General features: G+C 41.0%; 1 pseudogene; it reads right to left on the bottom strand.

The window, feature by feature from the left end:
* Positions 1 to 476: 476 nt before the first annotated feature.
* Positions 477 to 22,613, bottom strand: LOC120560216 (annotated as a pseudogene).
* Positions 22,614 to 24,237: the final 1,624 nt, after the last annotated feature.

The raw sequence follows: 24,237 nt of genomic DNA, 5'->3' as shown, positions 1-24,237 counted from the left end.
GTCCAGACGCTTCTGCCCTCATGACATTCACGTATGCCAATACTCAAAATAATAAACTAATGTCATATTTGATAACACACACAGCAATGCTACACAATCATTTGTGTTGTCTAAAACAGTTCTCCTATATATCTGCAGTCACCCAGGGCAAAAATAAATAAATTATAACTCATATAAAAGGACAAACTACATTTCTTCAAACTTATGCCAAAACTCAAACAGTAATGCCATTCTTCTCTGTAGAACGGTTTTGAACGATAATAGACGATCTTTGGTCACATCTCACTATTCTGACTTTGCGTGATCTCTCCTCACCATAATCACTTTGTCGTCAATGGGATGCCGTATTGCCTGCCTTTTAATGGCCTAATATGTGATGGATCTGCCTTCCATTGGTTAACAAAACGTCAACAAGCTCTCGCAAAGCATCATGGGAAAAATTTATAAATTGACATCAAGTGAATAAATCATGGATGTAAGAGTTTTGGATTTATTGCTCAACAACCCCAAAAAAAAGGAACAAGTTCCAGGCTGGATAGAAAACCTGTAAGTGCTACAAAGACACCCCCATGATGGCCAGAGTGTTAGCTTTTAGCTGCAAAAGATGGTAAGTCTAGCTCTTATAGCTGTAAAAAGATTAAAATATGAATAAGCCTCATCTCTGAAAACTGAGACAGGAGAAGTAATGGCAATCTTTAAAATTGCTAACTGAGCCAATTAACTTTTAGTACTTTACCTACTTTTTACACATTAAAGCAAATTCCAGTTTAGAGTTCATTTTAAAACATTTTGCCCATCTTTTGAAACATTTGTATGATGCAACTTCTCAATGACATTCTTACCAAATGATGTAATTTTCACTTCTCAACTATTCCTTCTACCACTTCTTACATGTTCACACCAGCAATCCAGTGTAACATCAGCCTTTGAATATACAGCATTCACTCTAGTTTTGTGTCCCAAATTCAAAAATCTAATTCATTTTCTCTGTAAGGATTTTGATTAGCTACAATGTCTAATCCATCCAAGGTAGACTGACCCCAAGCTGTGAAACAGTTTCTGCACCTGTAGAATACACAAGTGTTTACACACTCCAAGCAAGAGACAACAGAAGTTGTTTCCAGATTCTTTTATGAGATGCAACAGCTGTCCTTGATCAAACAAAGTGACAAAACGATCCATCAGATGGTTGGGTTGATAATCTTGCCCAAGAAGAGGATTTCCTCCATGTTACGTTCAATGATGATGACCATGAATGGACGACTGAACATCAAAACCGGGGTAGGGGCCACGAAGCCGAGCAGTTCGATGTCCATGCCTGTGGCGACAGCAGCGGTGGCTCCGGCCTCGTCAACGTCCAGCGTAGCTTGGTGCACAACCTGCGGTGCAACGCAGAGTAAGTGAATCGACAAATTCATGAAATTTCAAATAAAACTTATGCCCCGTTTACTTACTTTTGAGACTGCCAGTCCTTGCTCCTCTGAAATGCCTCTCAAATTTGCACGCTCACCAAACATGTCTGTCATTCCCATTTTTGACAGTACATTGTTGAGGTTGTAGGAAGTCTTGATGGAGAACTTTGGAATATATACATCAAGTCTCCTAAAACATTGGGGGGGGGGGGAAGACAAGCATTCAGTGAATCTGACTAGGGCAGGAGTTTCATTTGGCTGTGAGGGCAACAATGATGTGCTGTTTTTAACTCACTGACAGACAATTCAGTGTCAAACCTTTCACATAATAGAAGCATAAATTAAGATGCTCCCAACCTGGGCTTCATCCACTGCAACCATTTGGTGACACGGTGCGGGCCAATGGCGTTCTCCAGTGTTTCCATGACGTCAGGCAACATCAGCAGCATGGAGTAGGAGCTGGTGAAGGGGAGCTGAAGGACCGTCGCGTTCAGCACATTGTCGCGATATGTGTAGAAACTATCCTCCAGATTCATCATGAGGACTTTGACCTGGACAATGACAATTTAAACACCGAAGGAACGATGATGCTTAATTGGACTTGGATGCAAATCCATGCATCCTTTTGTCAAAAAAAAAAAAAAAAAAAAAGGGTGTTACAACTATCAGGTTTTCCCAAATTGTGTTAACGGCATGAAAAATACTTTATAAATCTTTGGTAAATGAATTACCCAGGGACCCTCGCACTAGGTTTAGGCTTAACCATGAATGTTCAAGATGTCAATTACTGGGACTCAAGTCATTTTTTCTAAAATAAAAAAAGAGAATCTCTGAACCTTTGTGTTCTCGTCCACGTTGAAGTAATCTTCCTCTGTGAGCTCAGGGTCAAACTGAGTCGCCCACTTTCCTGTTAGACAATGAGCAGAAATAAAACCCATTTGGTTTAATACATTAAATTTAACTTCAATATGTAAACCGATCTTACATTAGATTACAGACTGACTAGATCTCATCCCACATGACCTTACCTTTGTAGTAGATGTAGCTGATGAGATACATGACTGTGTTTGGATCCAGGTTTTCCACCAGCTGGTCAATCTTCCCGTTGGTCTTCCCCTCCACGTACTTATTGATGGTATCAGCACTTTCTGTGGCGTTGGTGAAGTCCACATTGAACACATCTGTGAAGTAGGACTGCTTCAGGGTCTGCAGGAACTCTAGCTTTAACTTGAAGCGGTTGTCCACGAACACTGCGGTCCCGTTGCTGGCATCCTCCTGAGATGGGTTGTTGGCCCTCTGGAGGAACGTCTGGAAGGCCTGGTCCATATCTGTCTGTGTCAGGAGGGAGCTGTTGAAACCCAGACCACTGAAAAGCTGACGGTGAGTCTCCCCCTGCGCTCCCACTGACAACGCAGCCAAGGCGGTCGACACACAAATTGGGCAGAAGACAATATTCTCTCCCTTTGAGTCAGCATGAGCTGCGAACTGCCTGTAGAGTCTGAAGGAAAACTCATTTGCTTCATTCACCAGGGCGACGCTGCCCACGTAGATCACCGCTGATAGGACCCAGAGACCCACGGCCGCATGCATCATCATGGTGAACTAAGACAAAAGTTCAGCTTCATTGTTAATTGTTATGAGTAGACTGATTTTGTACTGGAGGTATATAAAGAGTAAGATCCTTTTAGTTTAACATGAAACAGCCCCAAAATCACCATCACCAAACCCACCACAGGTGATCGCTGCTCATGTTGAAGCAGAGATTGAAGTTAAGTCACAAATCTCTACCAAGAAAAATTATAAAGCTGTCATTTGTCTTGCCCTTACACATACAAGAAAGGTAACAGGAGACTCAGGAAGAGGTCTGTCTAAAAAACACCCACAGTCCTGGGGTTAACTGTAAACACCTGTGGGGTGTTCAGAGCCTTTAAGCAAGACCACTGTAGTGGCGAAACAAGCTACAATCTAACATTTACCTTCAATTTTCATCCACTAAAAGTTACAGGTTTTGCTTCTGACAAACTGACATTAGGGATGGTCAGACAACATTATGAAAAGGATACCTACAGAGATACCTTTTAGTTAAAGAGTGAGATCCTATTAGTTTTACATGAAACCGCCCCGAAATCACCATCTCCAAACCCACCAGACTCCATGTGAATAATCAGGACTTTTATCATTGTAAAACACACTTCATTCAAAGTAGGCAAACTAAATAAAACTACCAAAAGCCATCTTGGTTCATCTTTCCACTGTTCCAACAATCACCACTCTGGTTTGGTTGAAATAAACCCTTAATTCACCCATTTACATGTGGAAATATGCTGGCTCTATACACGCTAAAAGTCCTCATTATTTACATGGAGTCTGGTGGAGATATGCTGGCTCTATACATGCTAAAAGTCCTGATTATTTACATGGAGTCTGGTGGAGATATGCTTGTTTTTTTTTTTTTTTTTTTTTTTTGGTGGGGGGGGGGGGGGGGGCTTTTTACCCCAAAGGCCTTTTTTTTTTCATTGTGTGTTTTGGGTTTGGTGATGGCGATTTTGGGGCTTTTCCTCAACTACTCTGCAAATCTAGGTTTAAGCAAGCCATCCGTCACATAACAATAATAAAATAACCAAAACAATCAAAAACCAACCTTTTCTGGCTGTGAGGATGGAGAGAGATCACGAGAACTGAACCTCCAGCCCTCTTTAAAGGACAAAGAGTCAATCAAGCAAATGTGAACCAGGTGTAGACTACCACACCTCTACCTGCCTCCTACCCAGCTCACATGAGGGGGCTCATCACAATTGTGTTGTGTCTGTGTCTGTGTGTGTCTCCCTGTAACGTGCTGCTGTAACAGAGTCATTTCCCAATTTGGGATTTATAAAGTCTATCTTTATATTTTTACTTGAATAATGAAGTTTTTAATAGAAAAAAACAAATCCACCAGAAGCGTAAAAAAAGCACACAGCCAGTATAGATCTCCGACAGCGCCCCCTGGTGTTTGATAGACAGAAACACAAGCTGAGGGATGCAAGGGACTTTGCTGAGTTTTTTTTTTGTGTGTGCAGACTTTATTTTGGTGGAAGTTGATTTCCCATGGAATGCCATATTATTCAATATTAAATTAATTAATTAATAAATATATACATAAATAAATGAATAAATACATAAATAAATGAAAAAATAAATAAATATTCCTTTGAAATTCATCATGAAATAAATAAATGAAGCAATAAATACATAAGTAATTAAATAAATGTAAATATTCATATAAAAATCAATCAATTAGTTAAATAAATATATTAAAAGGTTCGACTTTTAATTATTTCATGGTACTTTTATTTCATAAGTGCACGTTTATTTATTTCCCTCTCTTTTTATTTCAAGATCTTATATGCAAATCAGGGGGCGTGTATCACGGTACAATGGCGGACTCAAACGCACGACTCGGACAGGGAATCACAGGTACTGGTCTTTAATGTTCAGAGAACAAATGCAGGCGAAGGTACGAAGGTGGCAGACAAAAATCGTAGTCAGGAAACAAAGCAATAGTCCGAGAAACACTGGGAAGAAACAAACAGTGAGAAAAACGCTGGAGAGAGTGACTTACGTACAACTACAGTCTGGCACTGGGAAGTGGGAATGGTGAGTATTTATGCATGGGGACTGGGGAAGCTGAAAACAAACAGGTGAAACACATTAGGGCGGAGACAGGTCATCAAAAAAGGCGGGAAACAAACAAAGGCAGGAAGACAAGTGAAGTGAATGAAGACAAACAATGGATTTCAAAATAAAACAGGAAGTCTATGAAAATAAACAGAAAACACAATAAGAGCGGGGCAAACGTGACACCGTGGCTATCTCTCACATTCAGAATAGAGCTGTGTGCACCACATAATTATATATGTATTTATTGCCTCATTTATTCATTTCATGATGTATTTCAAAGGCATATTTATTTATTTGTTCATAAATGTATGTATTTATTCATTTATTTAATATTGAATAAAACAGCATTCCATAATTTCCGCCGATGTGATGAACAAAAGATCATATAAGTCCAGAGGTGGAAAGTAACAAATTACATTTACTCACGTTGCTGTAATGGAGTTGTTTTTTTGGGTTCTTTTACTTTTTAAAGTAGTTTTTAAAATATGTACTTTAGCTTTTTTTTTTGTAAATAAAAAAAGACAAAAAAGTATATCTTCCCCCGCTGTTAAAAAGTAATTGAGTAACTTTGTGTCTGTGTGTGTGTGTGGGTGGGTGTTTGTGTGTATTTGTATGTCACCTTCGTTGTCACTCAGGAGTCTCTCGTTGGCTTTCACATTTGTATTAACTCTTAGAGATGAAGATATTTGGGGGAATGCACTAACTGCTAAACAAACAATAAAGATTAAAGCATTAAAATAATCTCTACAGTTGTAGTTCATGTGCAGCATTTTGTCTTTTGTGGAAGAAATGGTTATAAATAAATGTATTTTTGCTTTAGTTTACACAAACCTTAGGAGACATTTTTTCACCTCCTGATTAACAGGAAGCCCTATCTTGCACTCAGCGCAATAGCCTTTGTACACCGACGCATGTATCATTCCTATTTTGCACCTGACGCACAGCGGACTTTTCCCTCCACAGACGCACGTCTGTAAATCAGGGAATGTATTTGCGCTCCCGGGGGCAGTTCAGCGAAAAAAGGAGGCGTGTTCCGGCACAAACGTTCCCCGGTGCTATTTTGCAGTTTCAGAAAACAATTCCATCACAGACCAGGAAAAACTAGTCTAAAGTCAGTGGTGCTAGTCTAAAGTCAGTGGCACTAGTCTAAAGTCAGTGGCGCTGGTGCTTCTCTCATCTACACGGACGCAGCAGTTCCCATTTTTGCAAACCATACATAATTACAATACAGGCCAAAGGTTTGGACACACCTTCTCATTCAATGCGTTTCCTTTTTATTTTCATGACTATTTACATTGTAGATTCTCACTGAAGGCATCAAAACTATGAATGAACACATATGGAATTATGTACTTAACAAAAAAGTGTGAAATAACTGAAAACATGTCTTATATTTTAGATTCTTCAAAGTAGCCACCCTTTGCTTTTTTTATTAATAAGGGAAAAAAATTCCACTAATTAACCCTGACAAAGCACACCTGTGAAGGTAAAACCATTTCAGGTGACTACCTCATGAAGCTCATTGAGAGAACACCAAGGGTTTGCAGAGTTGTGTTGTGGGCTCTCCAAGAAAAATCCCTTCCAGATATTGAGCGTATCCTTCTTTAGGGTCATTTTTCATTGCTGTTTCAATTCCTTTTCGTATGTCAGGGTATTTCTCTTTTTGTATCTGATCTTTAATACATGGCGTAACGTTTTGTTCATTTTCTTCTTTACTGTCAAGCTTTTTTCCGATTGGAGCGACATACAGATTTTCAGGATCAACCTCTAATATTGACCTTCAGGTATGTAACCTCATCTTCTCCGGTCTTTGCATAGTGACGGATTACATTCCTGATATCTTCTCCTGATTTAATCTCATAACAGTTTTTTTCATTTTTAACTCTTTTTTTTGGGGGGGAAATAATACTCTTTTAGATCCAAGTTTTTAATCTTCATTTTTTCTGAAGCGGGTATGTTTTCGTTGTGAAACAATCCCCAGGATAGAGCTTCAAGTTGATTACAAGCATTACGTTCATTAGCATTTAAGTTATTATAAACATTCTGGTTAATAAATCTCCTTGGCTCATCTGGCCAGCTGTCTCTGTAGACCAGAAAACGTAGTTTTTTTGGACCTAGAAAGTTTCTTTCAGCGTTAAAGATTTCCTTTCCTTTACTGCCGGGCTCATTTCTAATTATTACATCTCCGTTCCTATCGAGGGTTGCGACCACTTTCTTGCTGTCATCTTCATGTCACCATTGATCTCCATCCTTAGTGATCTCTTGGGTGATTTTCTCTCCTGTGTGTAAGATCTGGATCACAGTGTTCCTGAGGTGCAGCACTGTCTCGATGCCGGCGGTCTCATGGAGATCCTTCAGCAGCGTCTCAATGAATGTTTTATCTGATCCGACGTCACAGGCCACCACACTTATTGTTTTAATTTTATTGGAACCCCTGGAGGTTTGTTGAATGATTTTGGACACATCTTGCACATCATGTCCTCCCAGTCTCATTTCTCCTGAGTTGTCTTTCCTGCCGTGGCCGACCAGCACCAGCCGGCTATCCTCTGTCAGAGGCACGTAGTCACCTCGGATCAGTACTGGTCTTTGGTTGTTATCAAGAACGTAGACAGAGGAAAGCGTTGGATGCTTCTCAAAAAGATACGTAGCAGCTTTTCTGACAACAGGGTCATCTTCCAAGATGAGGATCTGCTGGTGGTCGTACTGGATGCTGTGATCAACCGGTCTTTGTGGAACTTGGTATCTGGAAACTTCTCTAAGTTGGTTCATGACCTGGTAAGTCTGGTGATTCTCCTGGTTTGTTTCTAGGACTGCTGGGATGCCACGGGCTGTAAAAACTCTAATGAAGTTATGTTGGAAGTCTTCGGTTGTGTTTCCATCGAGAGAGAACACGGGCGCAGTTTCCAGTGACTGTTTCAACATCAGCTCTGCGAGTGAAGAGCCAGAAAGGCCAGACACAGTTTGTCCATCTTCTGAAACACTCCCAAATATTTTCACCAAGGTGTAGCTGTCTGCTTCTGGTACACACGAGACATTGAACAGGCATTCGTTGCTGACTATAACTGAGTAATGAGGATCCATGCTGTAGACCTGTTGACTTTTCTTTGTCAGTCATAACCAGAAGTTTTTGGCTGTAGCTGTGCGGGATCTGCGAAGCACTCAGAAGCACATCTTGTGTTGTGTGTCTTCTGTTTATTAATCGCTGCCAAGAAGCCTTCAAAATCCTGGACAATAGGTGAAAAAAAACATAAGAAACAGCAGAAAATCCAGTTAAAATCCTTGTTGTATAGATTACTTTATCATAAGTTGGAGGGCATGAACGTTTAACTCAAGAAATTCCAATATAGTTGTCTTAAAGAGTAATTTTCTATTTTCCCATTTAACCCTATACGCCCGGGGTTCTCAAACGTATTACTCAAAGGTCTGCATCTGATTTTTATTTAAGGCTGGTGTAACCTATATACACGACATTCAACTTCCGGGATTGCTCCGTTGCCAGTGGTAATATGCATCCTTGCGCAAAAATGCGTCCTTCCAACCAATGGCAGAGTTTTATAACAACTAATATCAAGTTTTCCTTACAACTAGGCTAAGTCTTTACAACTATTTACCAAGTTTTTATTTTCGTCTGCTGGCGGAGTCAAAATGGCAGTTACGTAGACCAGGCAGACCTTATGCACCGCATGTTGGCAAGGCTGGTGCAACCCAGTGCAGATTAAAAAAATATGATTTTACCCTTTTAACTCCTCCTGTTGAAATGCTCAGTGATATGTTCTAAAAATGTCTGAGGTTGGTGACAAGCCTCTTCCTGTTAGTGTGACGAGGGTAATCAACTTTTTAGCTTAATCAACAACAGCAATGCGTACACCATTCAGCTGTCCTAAATGCTCTCGAAGAGCCTTCACACTTGTCCATACACATGAGCCACATTTTGCCATAACGTGCGGCCTTACCAACTGTCAATCAACATTTTCTAAATATGAGTCCTTCCGACAACATATCAACAGAAAGCATAAAGACATTACAGCCAGACGAGCCACTGCTCATGATATCCAGGAAACAGTAGTGGGGGAGGAGGAGCAGGGGCCCGGTGATGCTGTCAATCCACAGGAACCTCCTGATATGAATGAACTGTTAGTGCAGTTTAGAGAGAATCTTTTTGGCTTTATTCTGAAATCAAGGGGTAAAAAACCACCTTCATCAGACTGTTCAAGAAGAAATACTGGATGACGTACATTTTTCATTCGGCTTTAAAGCAAACTATGATGCATTTCTAAAATATAATCTTGAAAAGAATGGCTTCAATGTGGAATCTTGTCCTGAACTTTATGAAGTTCTACTGTACTTTTTTTTCGAGGCATCAAAACTTGTTAGGTCTCCGTATATGTTGAAAAACTACTGCAAATCCAACCTTGAAATGACTGAACTGAATAATGGTGGACAAACTGCGTGACCTGGGTGTGAACACCCAACACCTGCAAATGGATCAGGGACTTCTTAACAGGTGAATGATGTCTGTGTTGTGGATTTAAAAAAACATTAGTGTACCTGAAGGCTGCACGTTGTTGGCTGAGTTTTTGAGTGGTATGGAAAAATGTGATAACTCTAAAATGTGATTACTTGATCCATTATTCTCGTCTAATGTTGTCCTACGGTCCTTTACGGTCTTTATGGTGCATGCTATTTGAAGGGAAACATCAGTATTTCAGACTGGTAGCTAGTTCCTCGAGGAACTTTGTCAATGTTACATCAACTTTAAGCAGCTGCCATCAATTTAGACAGTGTTAGGAATTTTCCTCAACTAATCAAGCACAGCGTAAATTCCTTCAGGAAGACGTCTTAATTTATCACTTTTCTCTCTCTTTTAAAACTGAACAGCTGCTAGAGGCGTTCACTTTCTTTTAACCAATCAGAACACCGACAAACACCGGCCAAAGAGCAGCAGTCAGAGGATGGGGAGAGCAGCGTCTTACAGGGCAGAGAGAAACGTCTTGAGTCGGTGCCTTGTTTAAATTTTGCTGCCCGATATCCATTTCTCCCCAGCAACCTAGGAACTTCTGAGACGCTGGTCCATATTAAGTGTTTATCTTTCTCCATTCACTGCACCTCTCCGCTGACGGGCTATGTGCTGCAGGGCCACAGGGATCAGGGCATGCAACGTCAGTGCAAGTCAGAGCTAACTACTTGTAGAAGGTCTGCTAAGGGCATACCCGTCGCTATGGGCGGGTCATAGGGGGCCGGGCCCGCCCCCAAAAATGCTTGTGCCCCCCCACTTGAGGCACAGATCTCTTAAAAAAATTACTTTAATTTTATATTATCATAGTTGCTAATTTTGTGTTGCATTAATGTTGCATTCTTTATCTTTAAAACATTATAAATATAAATAAACAATGGTGTGATTTTTGTTTGATTGATGGGAATCTACACTGCAACAGCCTATCACGGCCTTACTAAAAAGAAAGTTAGGCTACGACGTGACGTAGCCTACGTCAGTGTAGCTGCTCAACAGTTACCGCACATTTTTGAAAGCTGGATGAGTTTTCGCCGGCTTACTCGCTTCAGTTCCTCATGGTAAGTGGTTGAAAAGCCCACCAACATTCTCCTCTGCCAAATTGGATACGGCACCGATGCCTCCCTGATGTTGTCGAAATTGGAAGTGAGGCCCTACAGTCTGATCGGGGGGGGGTTTTGTTTGTGGGGGGGCGCCTTTTTTGTTTGGGGGGAGCCGGGGGTTCACGTGCAACTGTGACTGGGGCAGCATTTGGGCCACAACTAACTGTTGAATCAGGGGGTGTGACGGAGAAACCCAAACAGGTTGTGTTGAGGAAATATCCAGTCAAAATGTTTGGTTAAAAAAAAAACGTAGCTGTAGCTGGTATTTGAACAGAGACTGGCTTGCGTAGGCTACTCGGTGGAAAAGGACGCGACCTTCTTCATTAAGGGGTTTAAGATTTACAGACAAGGGCTTAAATAAGCATGCAGCTTCAAATGACAGGAGGGACTGGAGAGAGGACATGCTGCCTCCACTCAAAGTACCGGTAGGTTCGAAGTCTCTGTGTGTGTGTGTGTGTGCGCGTGCGCGTGCGTGTGTGTCTCATGGCACATGTATAGCAATGCATATCCTTCTGTTGACTGCTTTAAAATGCAATGTTTGAGAGATGCTTCTGGTGTTACATCTAATATGTTGTATAGTCAAGTGTTTTATGGATATTCATAACATTGCTTCTATGTAATGTGTTGTAGGCTATATAGGCTACCTGGTCATATTGCTGTTGGTTATGTTTAACGTGATGATTACGTGCAAATAGTATAACAAGAGTATATGATTATTATACATATACAGTGCCTTGCGAAAGTATTCGGCCCCCTTGAACGTTTCGACCTTTTGCCACATTTCAGGCCTCAAACATAAAGATATAAAACTGTAATTTTTTGTGAAGAATCAACAACAAGTGGGTCCCAATTATGAAGTGGAACGAAATTCATTGGCTATTTCAAACTTTTTTAACAAATAAAAAACTGAAAAAGTGGGCGTGCAAAATTATTCAGCCCCTTTACTTTCAGTGCAGCAAACTCTCTCCAGAAGTTCAGTGAGGATCTCTGAATGATCCAATGTTGACCTAAATGACTAATAATGATAAATAGAATCCACCTGTGTGTAATCAAGTCTCCGTATAAATGCACCTGCTCTGTGATAGTCTCAGAGGTCCGTGTAAAGCGCAGAGAGCATCATGAAGAACAAGGAACACACCAGGCAGGTCCAAGATACTGTTGTGGAGAAGTTTAAAGCCGGATTTGGATACAAAAAGATTTCCCAAGCTTTAAACATCCCAAGGAGCACTGTGCAAGCGATAATATTGAAATGGAAGGAGTATCAGACCACTACAAATCTACGAAGACCCGGCCGTCCCTCTAAACTTTCAGCTCATACAATGAGAAGACAGATCAGAGATGCAGCCAAGAGGCCCATGATCACTCTGGATGAACTGCAGAGATCTACAGCTGAGGTGGGAGACTCTGTCCATAGGACAACAATCAGTCGTATACTGCACAAATCTGGCCTTTATGGAAGAGTGGCAAGAAGAAAGCCATTTCTTAAAGATATCCATAAAAAGTGTCGTTTTAAAGTTTGCCAAAAGCCACCTGGGAGACACACCAAACATGTGGAAGAAGGTGCTGTGGTCAGATGAAACCAAAATCGAACTTTTGGCAACAATGCAAAACGTTATGTTTGGCGTAAAAGCAACACAGCTCATCACCCTGAACCCACCATCCCCACTGTCAAACATGGTGGTGGCAGCATCATGGTTTGGGCCTGCTTTTCTTCAGCAGGGACAGGGAAGATGGTTAAAATTGATGGGAAGATGGATGGAGCCAAATACAGGACCATTCTGGAAGAAAACCTGATGGAGTCTGCAAAAGACCTGAGACTGGGACGGAGATTTGTCTTCCAACAAGACAATGATCCAAAACATAAAGCAAAATCTACAATGGAATGGTTCACAAATAAACATATCCAGGTGTTAGAATGGCCAAGTCAAAGTCCAGACCTGAATCCAATCGAGAATCTGTGGAAAGAACGGAAAAACTGCTGTTCACAAACGCTCTCCATCCAACCTCACTGAGCGCTCGAGCTGTTTTGCAAGGAGGAATGGGCAAAAATGTCAGTCTCTCGATGTGCAAAACTGATATAGACATACCCCAAGCGACTTTACAGCTGTAATCGCAGCAAAAGGTGGCGCTACAAAGTATTAACTTAAGGGGGCTGAATAATTTTGCACGCCCAATATTTCAGTTTTTTATTTGTTTAAAAGGTTTGAAATATCCAATAAATTTCGTTCCACTTCATGATTGTGTCCCACTTGTTGTTGATTCTTCACAAAAAATTACAGTTTTATATCTTTATGTTTGAGGCCTGAAATGTGGCAAAAGGTCGAAAAGTTCAAGGGGGCCGAATACTTTTGCAAGGCACTGTACGTACTGTACGCCAATAATAATTGTGCCCCCCCATGTATTTCATGTGCCCCCCTTAAGACTGAGGTCTAGCAACGGGTCTGGCTAAGGGTAATGATCAATTTCTTACTTAGCATCTGTACTTTACAAAGATAACTCAGTGTGGCCTAAACTGATGTGATTTACCGTGTTGACCCAGAAATAAGACGACCCCCGACTTTATGAGGAGCAAATCCTTTTTTAACCCTTGTGTTGTCTTCACCGTCGTCTATGAACTTGTAATTCCGGATCAAAGTTTTTTTCGGAACTTTTTCCGACTTTTTTGACGCTGTTTTATGCTTTTGCCGCTTTAAAAACATTTTTAACCCTCTTTTAATGCTATTTTTATTTACTTATTTATGTTCAATGAATCTAAGAAAATTACATTATACTTAATTTTTGAGTTTGAAAAAATGCAGATATGATCAATTATTTTGACAAATAGAATAGTTAAGATCAGAGGATGTTGAGTAAATTACAGACTGGTTTATGTCAAAGATTTGGTCAGGATGCTGTTTTGAAACCATTTAAACATTTTCTTTTTCAAAAGCCTTCAAATTAAATAAAACCAAAATTTAATTTTTTGGATCACATGAGTGAACAACCAATTTTTTTCACAGGAAGACTAATTAGGGCCCGAGCACGAAAGTGCAAGGCCCCAACGGTGCCTTGCACTGAAAGTGCGAAGGAACCTATTGTTTTTCGTCAGATTATTATTATTTTTCCGAGTCCTTTGTTGCATTTTTGAGGGGGTTAGTATGCACGAAAACTCACAAAAATTTGCACACATGTCACAACTGGTGAAAATTGCAAAGTTCTGTAGTGATTGGCCTTGGGTGTTGCCAGGGGGCTCCATAGCGCCCCTAACGTGCGCCTTAAATTAGACAAAAGTAATAAGTTAATATACCAACTTTTGAGGGAACATAGATCTCATCTTGAAGTCTATGGTGCTATTTTTTGAAAAAATTACAAAATTCTAATATTTCCGAAATCTTGGTTTTTGTGGGAAAAAAACGATGCACGATGTACTATCTTTGAGTTACTGAGTTACATGCCCTCCTTCCTCAAACATTTACTGAGCACATGCTCAGTAACTCAGACATGTTAGTAATCACGTGTCTAACTCAGAAAATAGACATTCAGTAGTCCATAAGCAGTAGAAAGAAAGCTGTTTCTCTGTTTCTCCACCTTCAGTCAGTTCCAAGGCAGGATTAGCTGGGAGACTTCTTCTAAACCAGGGAGCACATGGAAGTAGTTCTTTTGGAGATTATGGTGAACTTGTGTGTGTTGTAGCAGCGCTTTGCTATTGAGAACGAGGTAGCATGCTAGCGGTAGCATTAGCGTTAGCATGCTACCGCTACGAGCTAACGGTTGTGGTTAGCCAGCTCGTTTCGGATGTTGACGTCACAGTCCGGGCCGATTTTGACCAGCTCACCAGGAGACTGAAGGTAGGACACATTCAGAAACCAGATCTCACTCAGAACACCATGGATGGATTTTTTTCAAAGTGTGTATGTGTGTGGAAGCACCAGAGACACAAAATAACTCCCCAAATCCCAGAAAAAGTGTTTTTTTCATAATATGGGCACTTTAATTAAACGTCAATGGAGATGTTGAATGGTGAAAATCAACTCCGGGGCCAAAGAGGTTCAAAAGGTGGGCGGTCACTATTTTATTTTTTTATAGCTAATCTTTGGTATAAATGAATACCAAATGCTTATGGCTGTTTCTAATATTTTATCCCTTCATTAATTTGCCTTCACGGACTAGTAGCCGAGTTTGCTACACAATCGGTCAATAAAGCAAGAGACAACAAAACAATAGTTTTTCTGAACAGCTGTGCTCGAGCAAACACTAAGTGATGATCCATCAGATGGTTGGGTTGATAATCTTGCCCAAGAAGAGGATTTTCTCCGTGTTTCTTTCAGTGATGATGACCATGAATGGACGATTGAACTTCAACACAGGGACAGGGGCTGGGGGGTTAGGGTAAGACTTTCTTCTAGTGTTGATGCCTGTGGCGGCAGCAGCGGTGGCTCCGGCCTCGTCCACGCCGCCTGTTTTGCAAGCCTTGGCAACCACGGTGCGCAAGCCCGAGTAAAAGGGAACGACAGACAAATGGAATATGTGTGAAATAACAAAACATATGCTCTGTTTACTTACTTCTGAGACTGCCAGTCCTTGCTCCTCTGAAATGCCTCTCAAATTTGCACGACCACCAAACATGTCTGTCATTCCCATTTCTGACAGCACATCATTCAGGTTGTAGGAAGTCTTGATGGAGAACTTTGGAATATATACATTATAGCTCCTAAAACATTGGGGGAGAAAGACAAACATGCAGTGAATCTGACTAGGGCAGGAGTTTCATTTGGCTATGAGGGCCTTAAATAATAATGTGCCATTTTTAAATCACTGACAGACTCAGATTATTATTCTAAGTGTCTGACAACATTATGGGATGGATCCATACAGAGATAGACCTTTTAGTTAAAGAGGAAGATCCTTTTAGTTTAACATGACACAGCCCCATTTCATAAAAATCTAACTAAAAGGATTTTAATCTTTAACATGAAGTTCTATCTCTGTAGGGATCCTTTCCTCCTGGGTAAAAAACCTCTGACTTAATTGAGTTGATATGAGGTTAAAACAATAATACATTTTATTTATGGGCACCTTTCTTGATACTCAAGGACACATAAAGAAATAGTAAAAGATTAAAGCAGATGCACAATAATGACCACACAATTACAAAGCAAAGAACAACTACAGACAAATACTATTAAATTAAACTCTGTTTCCTTTTCTTTCCAAATGAGACATGATCCCCGGTCTCCTAAGTGAAAGTCCTGTGTTTGTTTTGCTGCGTTCATGCCACCTCGGAATAACAGGCACCACCCCCCATGGTTACGTTGTTTTTTCCGACTGGCAGTGTTCACATGGTCGGGATGCGTGTTCTTCTTCTTCTGTTATATTGGCGTTTGGCTTAACAACTTTTTGCATGAGTGCCACCAACGGTTGGCCGTAGCCTAGAGCATCAGGTGTGTGAAAACATGGAGGCCACAATAACAGAAGATTTTCTGCTGTTTTCTTATCCGAGCATCCAAACAGCACATCGCCAGGTATTATTTGTGTTATCTGCAGGACAACGAACGGGAAAAGACACGGATAATGTGTTGTTTTTTTATACATGGGCCTATTTATGAATAATTTTAAACATGTTATGTCTGTGCATGTTTCTTGGCAGAGGCATTTGTCCACAATAAACAGTTTATTAGGGACTGAGCCCGAAATAAAGTGCGAAGGAACCTATTGTTTTTCGTCAGATTATTATTATTTTTCCGAGTCCTTTGTTGCATTTTTGAGGGGGTTAGTATGCACGAAAACTCACAAAAATTTGCACACATGTCAAAACTGGTGAAAATTGCAAAGTTCTGTAGTGATTGGGCTTGGGCGTTGCCAGGGGGCTCCATAGCGCCCCCTAACGTGCGCCTTAAATTAGACAAAAGTAATAAGTTAATATACCAACTTTTGAGGGAACATAGATCTCATCTTGAAGTCTATGGTGCTATTTTTTGAAAAAATTACAAAATTCTAATATTTCCGAAATCTTGGTTTTTGTGAAAAAATCTTCATTTTACGAACACTTGTTTGAGGACTTTAGGATGCACAAAAACTCTCAAACTTTTGCAGCCATGTGCAGAATATTACACTCTTTCATCTGAATTCACATTTAGGCTTGGGAGTGGTAAGGTTGCTCTATAGTGTGCCCTAATTGGTTTTAGCCCTTGGGCACATTTTTGATAATCTCAATATATACGAAAACTCACAAATATTGGCGCCCACATAAACACCTGGGAGCTTTGCGAGACTCTACAGCGATTTGGCTCATACCTGTAAACGGGCTCCATAGCGCCCCCTAAGGCGTGGAAGGCCTCAACTTGGACATAGTTGCTCCAATCTTCACCAGCTTTAATACACATATTGCTCTAATCATTGCGGACATATTTCCCATTTACATTCATTAGCTCCGCCCAACCGGAAGGCGGCCATATTTAATTATGCATTTTTCAGGTGTTTTACAATCTTTCGAACTCGTCCTAGGCCGTGATTTCAATCTTCTTCAATCTTTGCAGGTAGTATCTGTTGACCGTCATGACGAAAAGTTATTCAGAGAATTTTGATAGTTGAAAAAATGCGCAAGTTATAGCAACTTCCTGTCTAAACAGGAAGTTGCGTTATCTTAGCAACAGTTATTCCGATTGGCCCGAAACTTGACAAGGTTGTTCCTCATACCCGGTTTAGCATCTGTGCCGAACTTGGTGTAAATCGGCCATTAGATGGGTTGTAATTGTTTTTAATTAATCAGCAAAATATTGATATATGGGAAACCTACTCTGTCTAACTACTCCTGGGCCATGAGTCCGATCGGCACGAAAACTTGCATATAGACTCGGAGGACGCTCGTGACAAAAATGTATCAAAAGACCAACTTTGTGTAGGTGGGTGTGGAAAGAGGAACGGTTGTATTTTGCCAACGGCTATTCCAATGGACACAAAACTTAGAAGAGTTGTTCCTCATGTTCCAGTGAGGCTGTGTGCTAAATATGGCGTTGATTGGCCTTTAGATGGCGCTGTTTTCATTTTTTAAATTAATTAGGAAATTTGCTTTGAGCGAAACCTATTTTTTTTAACTCCTCCTAGAGCGTGAGTCCCATTTGCACAAAAATGTGCAAGTAGACTGTGGACCATCATGACAAAAAGTTATCAAAAGAATTTTGATAACTAACACAATGTGCAAGTTACAGAGGATCAACTTCCTGTAGGGGGCTGTCGAAACAGGAAGTGGCGTATCATACCAAGATTCATTCTGATTGCCATCAAACATGACACAGATGTTCCGCATAGGGGCTTGAGCATCCATGCCAAATTTAGAGTGAATCGGCCATTAGATGGTGCTGTTAGAATTTTTTTTATTAAATAGCCACATCGTGATATAGGCCTATGGGAAACCTACTTTGTCTAACTACACCTGGGCCGTTAGTCCGATCTGGACGAAAGCTTGCATTTAGACTTGGAGGACCCTCATGACAAACAGCTATCAAAAGATTTTTGATAGCTAAAACAATGCGCAAGTTATGGAGGACCAAGTTCCTGTAGGTGGGTGTTGAAACAGGAACGGTTGTATTTTGGCAAAAGTTTTTCCGATTTACATGAAACTTAGAATGTGTGGTCTACATGTGATGTTGCGTCTGCCAGTTCCCCCCAATGACAAGGGCCCGTCATCGCTGCTTGCAGCTTTAATTATCATTGAAATATTTTCAGTGAACCAAAGTCGCCTCCTTCAAACGTCAGTTGTCAACAACGCGTCACCAGCTGGGAAACTCGGTTATCAACATGCAGCCCGAGTTTCCCACCTCTGATTCCCACAGGACATTAGGTGAATGGTGACGTTTTCAGTTGGAAAAATGTTTTTCCGATGTCTATGAACGCACGGTTAGTCATACCCCTCCCCCAACCTGCCTTCTTACCAGGACACTTCCTCACCTTTCTTCCTGCTATGCTCCCATCAGAACTACTACGGCCACTAGAGGGTGCTGCCACTACAAACCTAAAAACAGGTCAGAACGATGCACTTATGGGGGCATTTTATGGGGGAGGACAGTCTCTATCCAACAGGACAAAGCTGTGTACCTTATTCAGTATCAAACCTTCCACATATTAGAAGCATAAATTAAGATTTTCCCAACCTGGGTGTCATCATAGCCTTCAACCATTTGGTGACGTGGTTCGGGGAAATGCCGTTCTCCAGTGTTGCCATGGCGTCAGGCAACATCAGCAGCATGGAGTAGGAGCTGTTGAAGGGGAGCTGAAGGACCGTCGTGTTCAGCTCATGGTCGTGATGTGTGTGGAAACGATCCTCCAGATTCATCATGTCGACTGGAATCTGGACGATGACAATTTAAATAATTTATATATCTTTCGTAAATGATTCCCAATGGATTCCCAATGGACACCCTGCTCTAGGTTTGTGCTTAACCTTGAATTTTTACGAAGTCTGGCTCCGCCCATGTTAATTACTGGGATTCAAATAATTTTTTCATAATTAAGAGTAAAACTGTGAACCTTGGTGTTCTCGTCCAGGTTGAAGTCGTCCTGCTCAGTGAGCTCAGGGTCAAACTGTGTCGCCCACTTTCCTGTTAGACAATGAGCAGAAATAAAACAAAACTGATGGTTTAATAAGTTCAATTTAAACTCAAAATATGTAAACAGATCTTACATTATTATTTTAGATTATTACAGACTGACTAGATCTCATCCCACAGGACCTTCTTACCTTTGTAGTAGATGTAGCTGATGAGATACATGAGTGTGTTTGGATCCAGGTTTTCCACCAGCTGGTCAATCTTCCCGTTGGTCTTCTCCTCCACATACTTATTGATGGTATCAGCACTTTCTGTGGTTTGGTTAAAGTCCACATTGAACCCATCTGTGAAGTACGACTGCTTCAGGGTCTGCAGGAACTCTGGCTTCGGCTTGAAGTCGTCGTCCACGAACACAGCGGTCCCTTCGCTGGCGTCCTCCTGAGATGTGTTGTTGGCCCTCTGGAGGAACGTCTGGAAGGCCTGGTCCACATCTGTCTGCGTCAGGAGGGAGCTGTTGAAGCCCAGACCACTGAAAAGCTGAAGGTGAGTCTCCCCCTGCGCTCCCACGGACAACGCAGCCAAGGCGGCCGACACACTAGCCGGGGAGAAGAAGGTATTCTTTCCCTGTGAGTCAGCATGAGCTGCTAACTGCCTGTAGAGTCGGAAGGAAAACTCTTTGTTTGCTTCGTTCACCAGGGAGACGCGTGGCTGCCGTCTACCGCCACGTGGTCTTGGACGGCCTTGTCATCATCGTGACCCAAATGGTGATGGCCTCTGCCCACGCAGATCACCGCTGATAGGACCCAGAGACCCACGACTGCACGCATCATCATTGTGAACTAAGACAAAAGTTCAAAAGTTCATCGTCATTGTTTGTTTTAATGAGTAAACTGATTTTGTACCGGAGGTATTGTCTCAAGGTTTAGTATAATGTGAATCTGATGAGTATGTGGGTTGTTTAGTTACTCTCAAAGAAATATGATTAAAGGGTGATATTTTTCTGGCTGTGTCTAAGTGACTGATTTGAACAAAAATAATGGTCCAGTATTGAACGAGAATGCTGTAACCAGCAGTTGTGAACCAGGCTGTAATGTAAACAAAACTCAAAACCAAACCTTTTCTGGATGTGAGGATTGAGAGAGATCACCAGAACTGAATCTTCAGCTCTCTTTAAAGGAGAAAGAGTCAATCAAGCAAATGTGAACCAGGTGTAGACTAACACACCTCTGCCTGCATCCTACCCAGCTCACAAGAGCCACCCACAAAGTGGGAGGAGTCATCACAATTGTTAAACTAATGAATATCTATCTATAAATTACAGGAACGTCTGTCTGTGTGTCTGTGTGTCTGTTATTGGAATATCTCTCGAACCGTTAGTCGGATGGATTTCAAACTTGACAGGTGACTTGCTATGGGCACGAATAAGTGCAGTTTGACGTTGTTTGGATTAGAAATGCAAAAGATATCGTTAAATATATATCGGTAAAAGAAGCACACATTGGCTTTTGCCGTTCTAGCCGCTGGCCACTCCCCCTCTCACACTACACACTGACTGAGCACAGCGCAGGACCAGAGACGGAGAGGGTCGAAGAAAGCAGCGGAGCTTTGGCAGCTAAAATATGAAATACAGCTCAGACCCACAAACAATTGCAAAGTAGCACTACTTTGGACTGACTTTGACTTTGAATAAACAAACAACAATTCCTGAATTTCAGGATGTTTAAGAATCCCACTCATGCACAGAACAACCAGCTACAGACATCAAGTGGCAGACAGAGCGAGATGCCACTTATAGGCAGGCTACCAGACATTGTTTTTGAGTCACAATCGTTGCAAATATCACATGATGATTCATCACTCCACAAAATGCTTTGTCTTCTGTATCATGAAGTTATTCAATAGGCTATCTATTAGGCTACAGGAACGTCTATATGTCAGTGTGTTTGTTATTCGCATATTTCTCGAACCAATCAAACTTGACAGGTTTCTTGCTAAGGGCACGAGTGTGCAGTGCCAAGTTTGACGTTGTTTGGATAAGAAATGAGAAATCTATGATTGAAAGAACCATAAATAGCTTCTTGTCACTCTAATTACCCTCCCCCCTCTTAAAGTAGTAGCTACCTGTTACGGTCAACCTCCCCCTGAATCTTTGCCCATTAAGGCTCCGACACACTAACCCGACAGCCGACCGTCAGACAGACTGCCTCCCCGACTTGGTCAAAAAAGTGCCTCAGAACACACCGAAGCGATGCCGACTTGAGCGTATGTTCTGTGTGTGCGAGACGTAATACGTCTCCATAACAGCAGGCAGCCCTAATCTGTATTGTCGCCCAAAAAATGAAAACCGGCAGCTGATTGGACGAACACGTCACGTGGGTCTGGCTTCTCCTCGACCATAATGTTCAGAATACGATCTCATATTTTACTAAAATAGTTCACGAAAAGTGTTTCTGAAAACATTTTAAGAGAGAAATAGGCCATGCAGTTGCTGAATCTGTCTTCATTTCAGATCAACAAAGGTCAGTTTAACAGATTTTCGTCAGATTTTTAGAGGCGTACGTCAGGCTAATCCCGCTCGTCATTTCCGGGTTAACACTCCACCAATCAGATTGGATTACTGTTCTTTTAACTTCACATATCCTCACTATACACCATACCACTTCATTTACTGTCTACACTGCACTATATGTCATATACAGTGCTGTATATACTGCACTACCTGTCTATACTATTCACATTGCACTTTTCTGCATTTTTGCACTTCTGGTTAGACGCTAATTGCCTTTCATTGTCTCTATAATTGTACTCTGCACAATGACAACAACGTTGAAATTAATGTAAATCTAATCTCCTGCTACCTATACACAGATACCCAAATACATGTCACCTAATATCACCACTATAAATTGTTATGCAACCATGTAGTTTAATTTCCCATATTTAATGTATGTTATGTCACTATCAGTATTTGCTTTCTACCATGCACAAATAAAACTGTCACTGAATGTTTGCTGTGTAATTGTAACAATGAGCACTCAAACACACCAAACCAACAATTAATACTAGTAACAAATAATACTAAAAAACATCAATACATTGATTGAACTTCCAAAAGGAGAATGAGTAAATCTAGTCATCTCTAAGGGATTTACAGTTCCAGTGTGCACAGTTACATCTTAAACTCAATGTGTTAAACTGTATTTAACTGTTGGCATAGTATTCAAACTTGTATGTGAAACACATGAAAACAATCCATCTTTCTAACAGCTTACCTTCTCCTTGTTGAAGCGCAGACAGAGAAGCACTGACGGGACAAAGAGAGATGCTCATTTTTATAAGAATAAATCAGAGAAACTGCACTTTGGCTTTGTTTATTCTCTGTCTCAAAGTCTTATTTGCTCGGCCCTTGCATTTGTTCTGTGTAATCATGTTTCACCATAACTCACATCAAACTGAGGCTGCAGCAGATAAACACACAAGCCATGAACCGTTTGACCAATTTAACCCTACAGGACAAATGTTCAGCGTCAGCTTTCCTGTATTTGAAGCAGGCACGGCGTTATGGGTAGGCCTGACCGGCCTAGGCCCACCCACTTTTCAACAGGCCCACCCAAAACCTTTCTTAAAAAAAACAAAAAACTTTTAATATTATAATTTGGTGAAGAATTATTAAAAATCGGCAAATAATCTCAAAATTTGTTCTAAAATATTCTAAATGTTTAGTTTTCAAAAACAATTTTAAAAAACTGGCCATGTCTATTTTTATGTTTCTGCGCAAGTTCAGCAGACAGTGAGGTTCGGGATTGGATGTAGCTTGTCGGTATGCTAGGCTAGCTCCCAGTGATCTGAGAGTGTGAAAATAATTTCCAGTAAAGGACAATGTTGCAACAGTCGTTGTTTAGGTACCTTAAACGTGCACGAACGGTCTCAGAGTCATCGCTGCAACCAGGAGATGAAGCAGAGCTGAGATCCACAACACCTAGCACATCTTTGTCCCTGCCACCCCAGGATGCTAGCGCGGCTAGCGCGACTAGCGCCGGTGCTAGTGCCTCTGTCTCTGACTCACGAGTGGATGATATAGCCCTGTGGATCATGTCTTCCGTGGATGAGCCCGCAACTCAACCATGCTAAAATATCTGGTCACTACTTCTGCTTTAGCGAGTTTAGTTTTTTTTGTTTTTTGGGGGGGGGGGGGGGAAAGGAGTGGTGTGTGTGTGGGGGTGTGTGTGTGTTGTTTTTTTTTTTTTTTTTTGTGTTTTTTTTTTAAAAAAAATAATTATAAAAAATGCGAAAGGGGGGGGGGGGATTCTATTTCTATAACAGCTTGTTACTGTTGTCAAGTTGTTTTTCCCTCATGGTTTTCTCTTGTTATGGCCAATGATGCTTTAGGGCTTGTTAATGTGATTTATTCATTTTTATAAAACATGTTTATAACATGAATCATCACACTAAAGTAACAGTTTGTCTCAGTAGGAAATAACTTGTCTTGTTTTACATGACAGATGACGTTGTCAATGAACAAGTTCTGTGGCCGAGCATTGATTGAAACTTTCGGGCAGTGTTGTTGATCTGTATTGTTGAAAACTTAAAACAATTAAATAGAATTGTGAAATATTCGGCCTCATGTTATATAAGCTGAACTAAACTATGTTTTGGTTAAATATTAGATTCCTGACCACTTTCACCTGCCCTCCTCCCTCTCATTGGGAATGAATTACGAGGTGCGACAGTAAGGAGGGGATGGAGATAACTTTGCTTCACTTATACAGTCTATGCATCAACCCACCTGAGGAATCAGCAGACCGGGAGGCCAACATTGGGCGTTAACATACAGGACTTTCAAGCAAGAGTGCAGAGTTCACTCCCCGGGGAAAACTAAAGTCTTTCACCCAGGAAATGTGTGTAAACTTTGGTCATTTTGTGGACTAAATTTAACTGTAATCCTTTATTAATCTAGGTTATTATTATGTTAGTTGCTACAACAAACTCTTAATGCTATGCCTCCTGACACGGTGACAGTGAGACCC

Source organism: Perca fluviatilis, chromosome 6 (genome assembly GCF_010015445.1).
Source record: "Perca fluviatilis chromosome 6, GENO_Pfluv_1.0, whole genome shotgun sequence".
In the NCBI taxonomy this organism is placed as follows: domain Eukaryota; kingdom Metazoa; phylum Chordata; class Actinopteri; order Perciformes; family Percidae; genus Perca; species Perca fluviatilis.
Note: the sequence above shows the minus strand (reverse complement) of the source record. Positions and strands in the feature narration are given on the sequence as shown.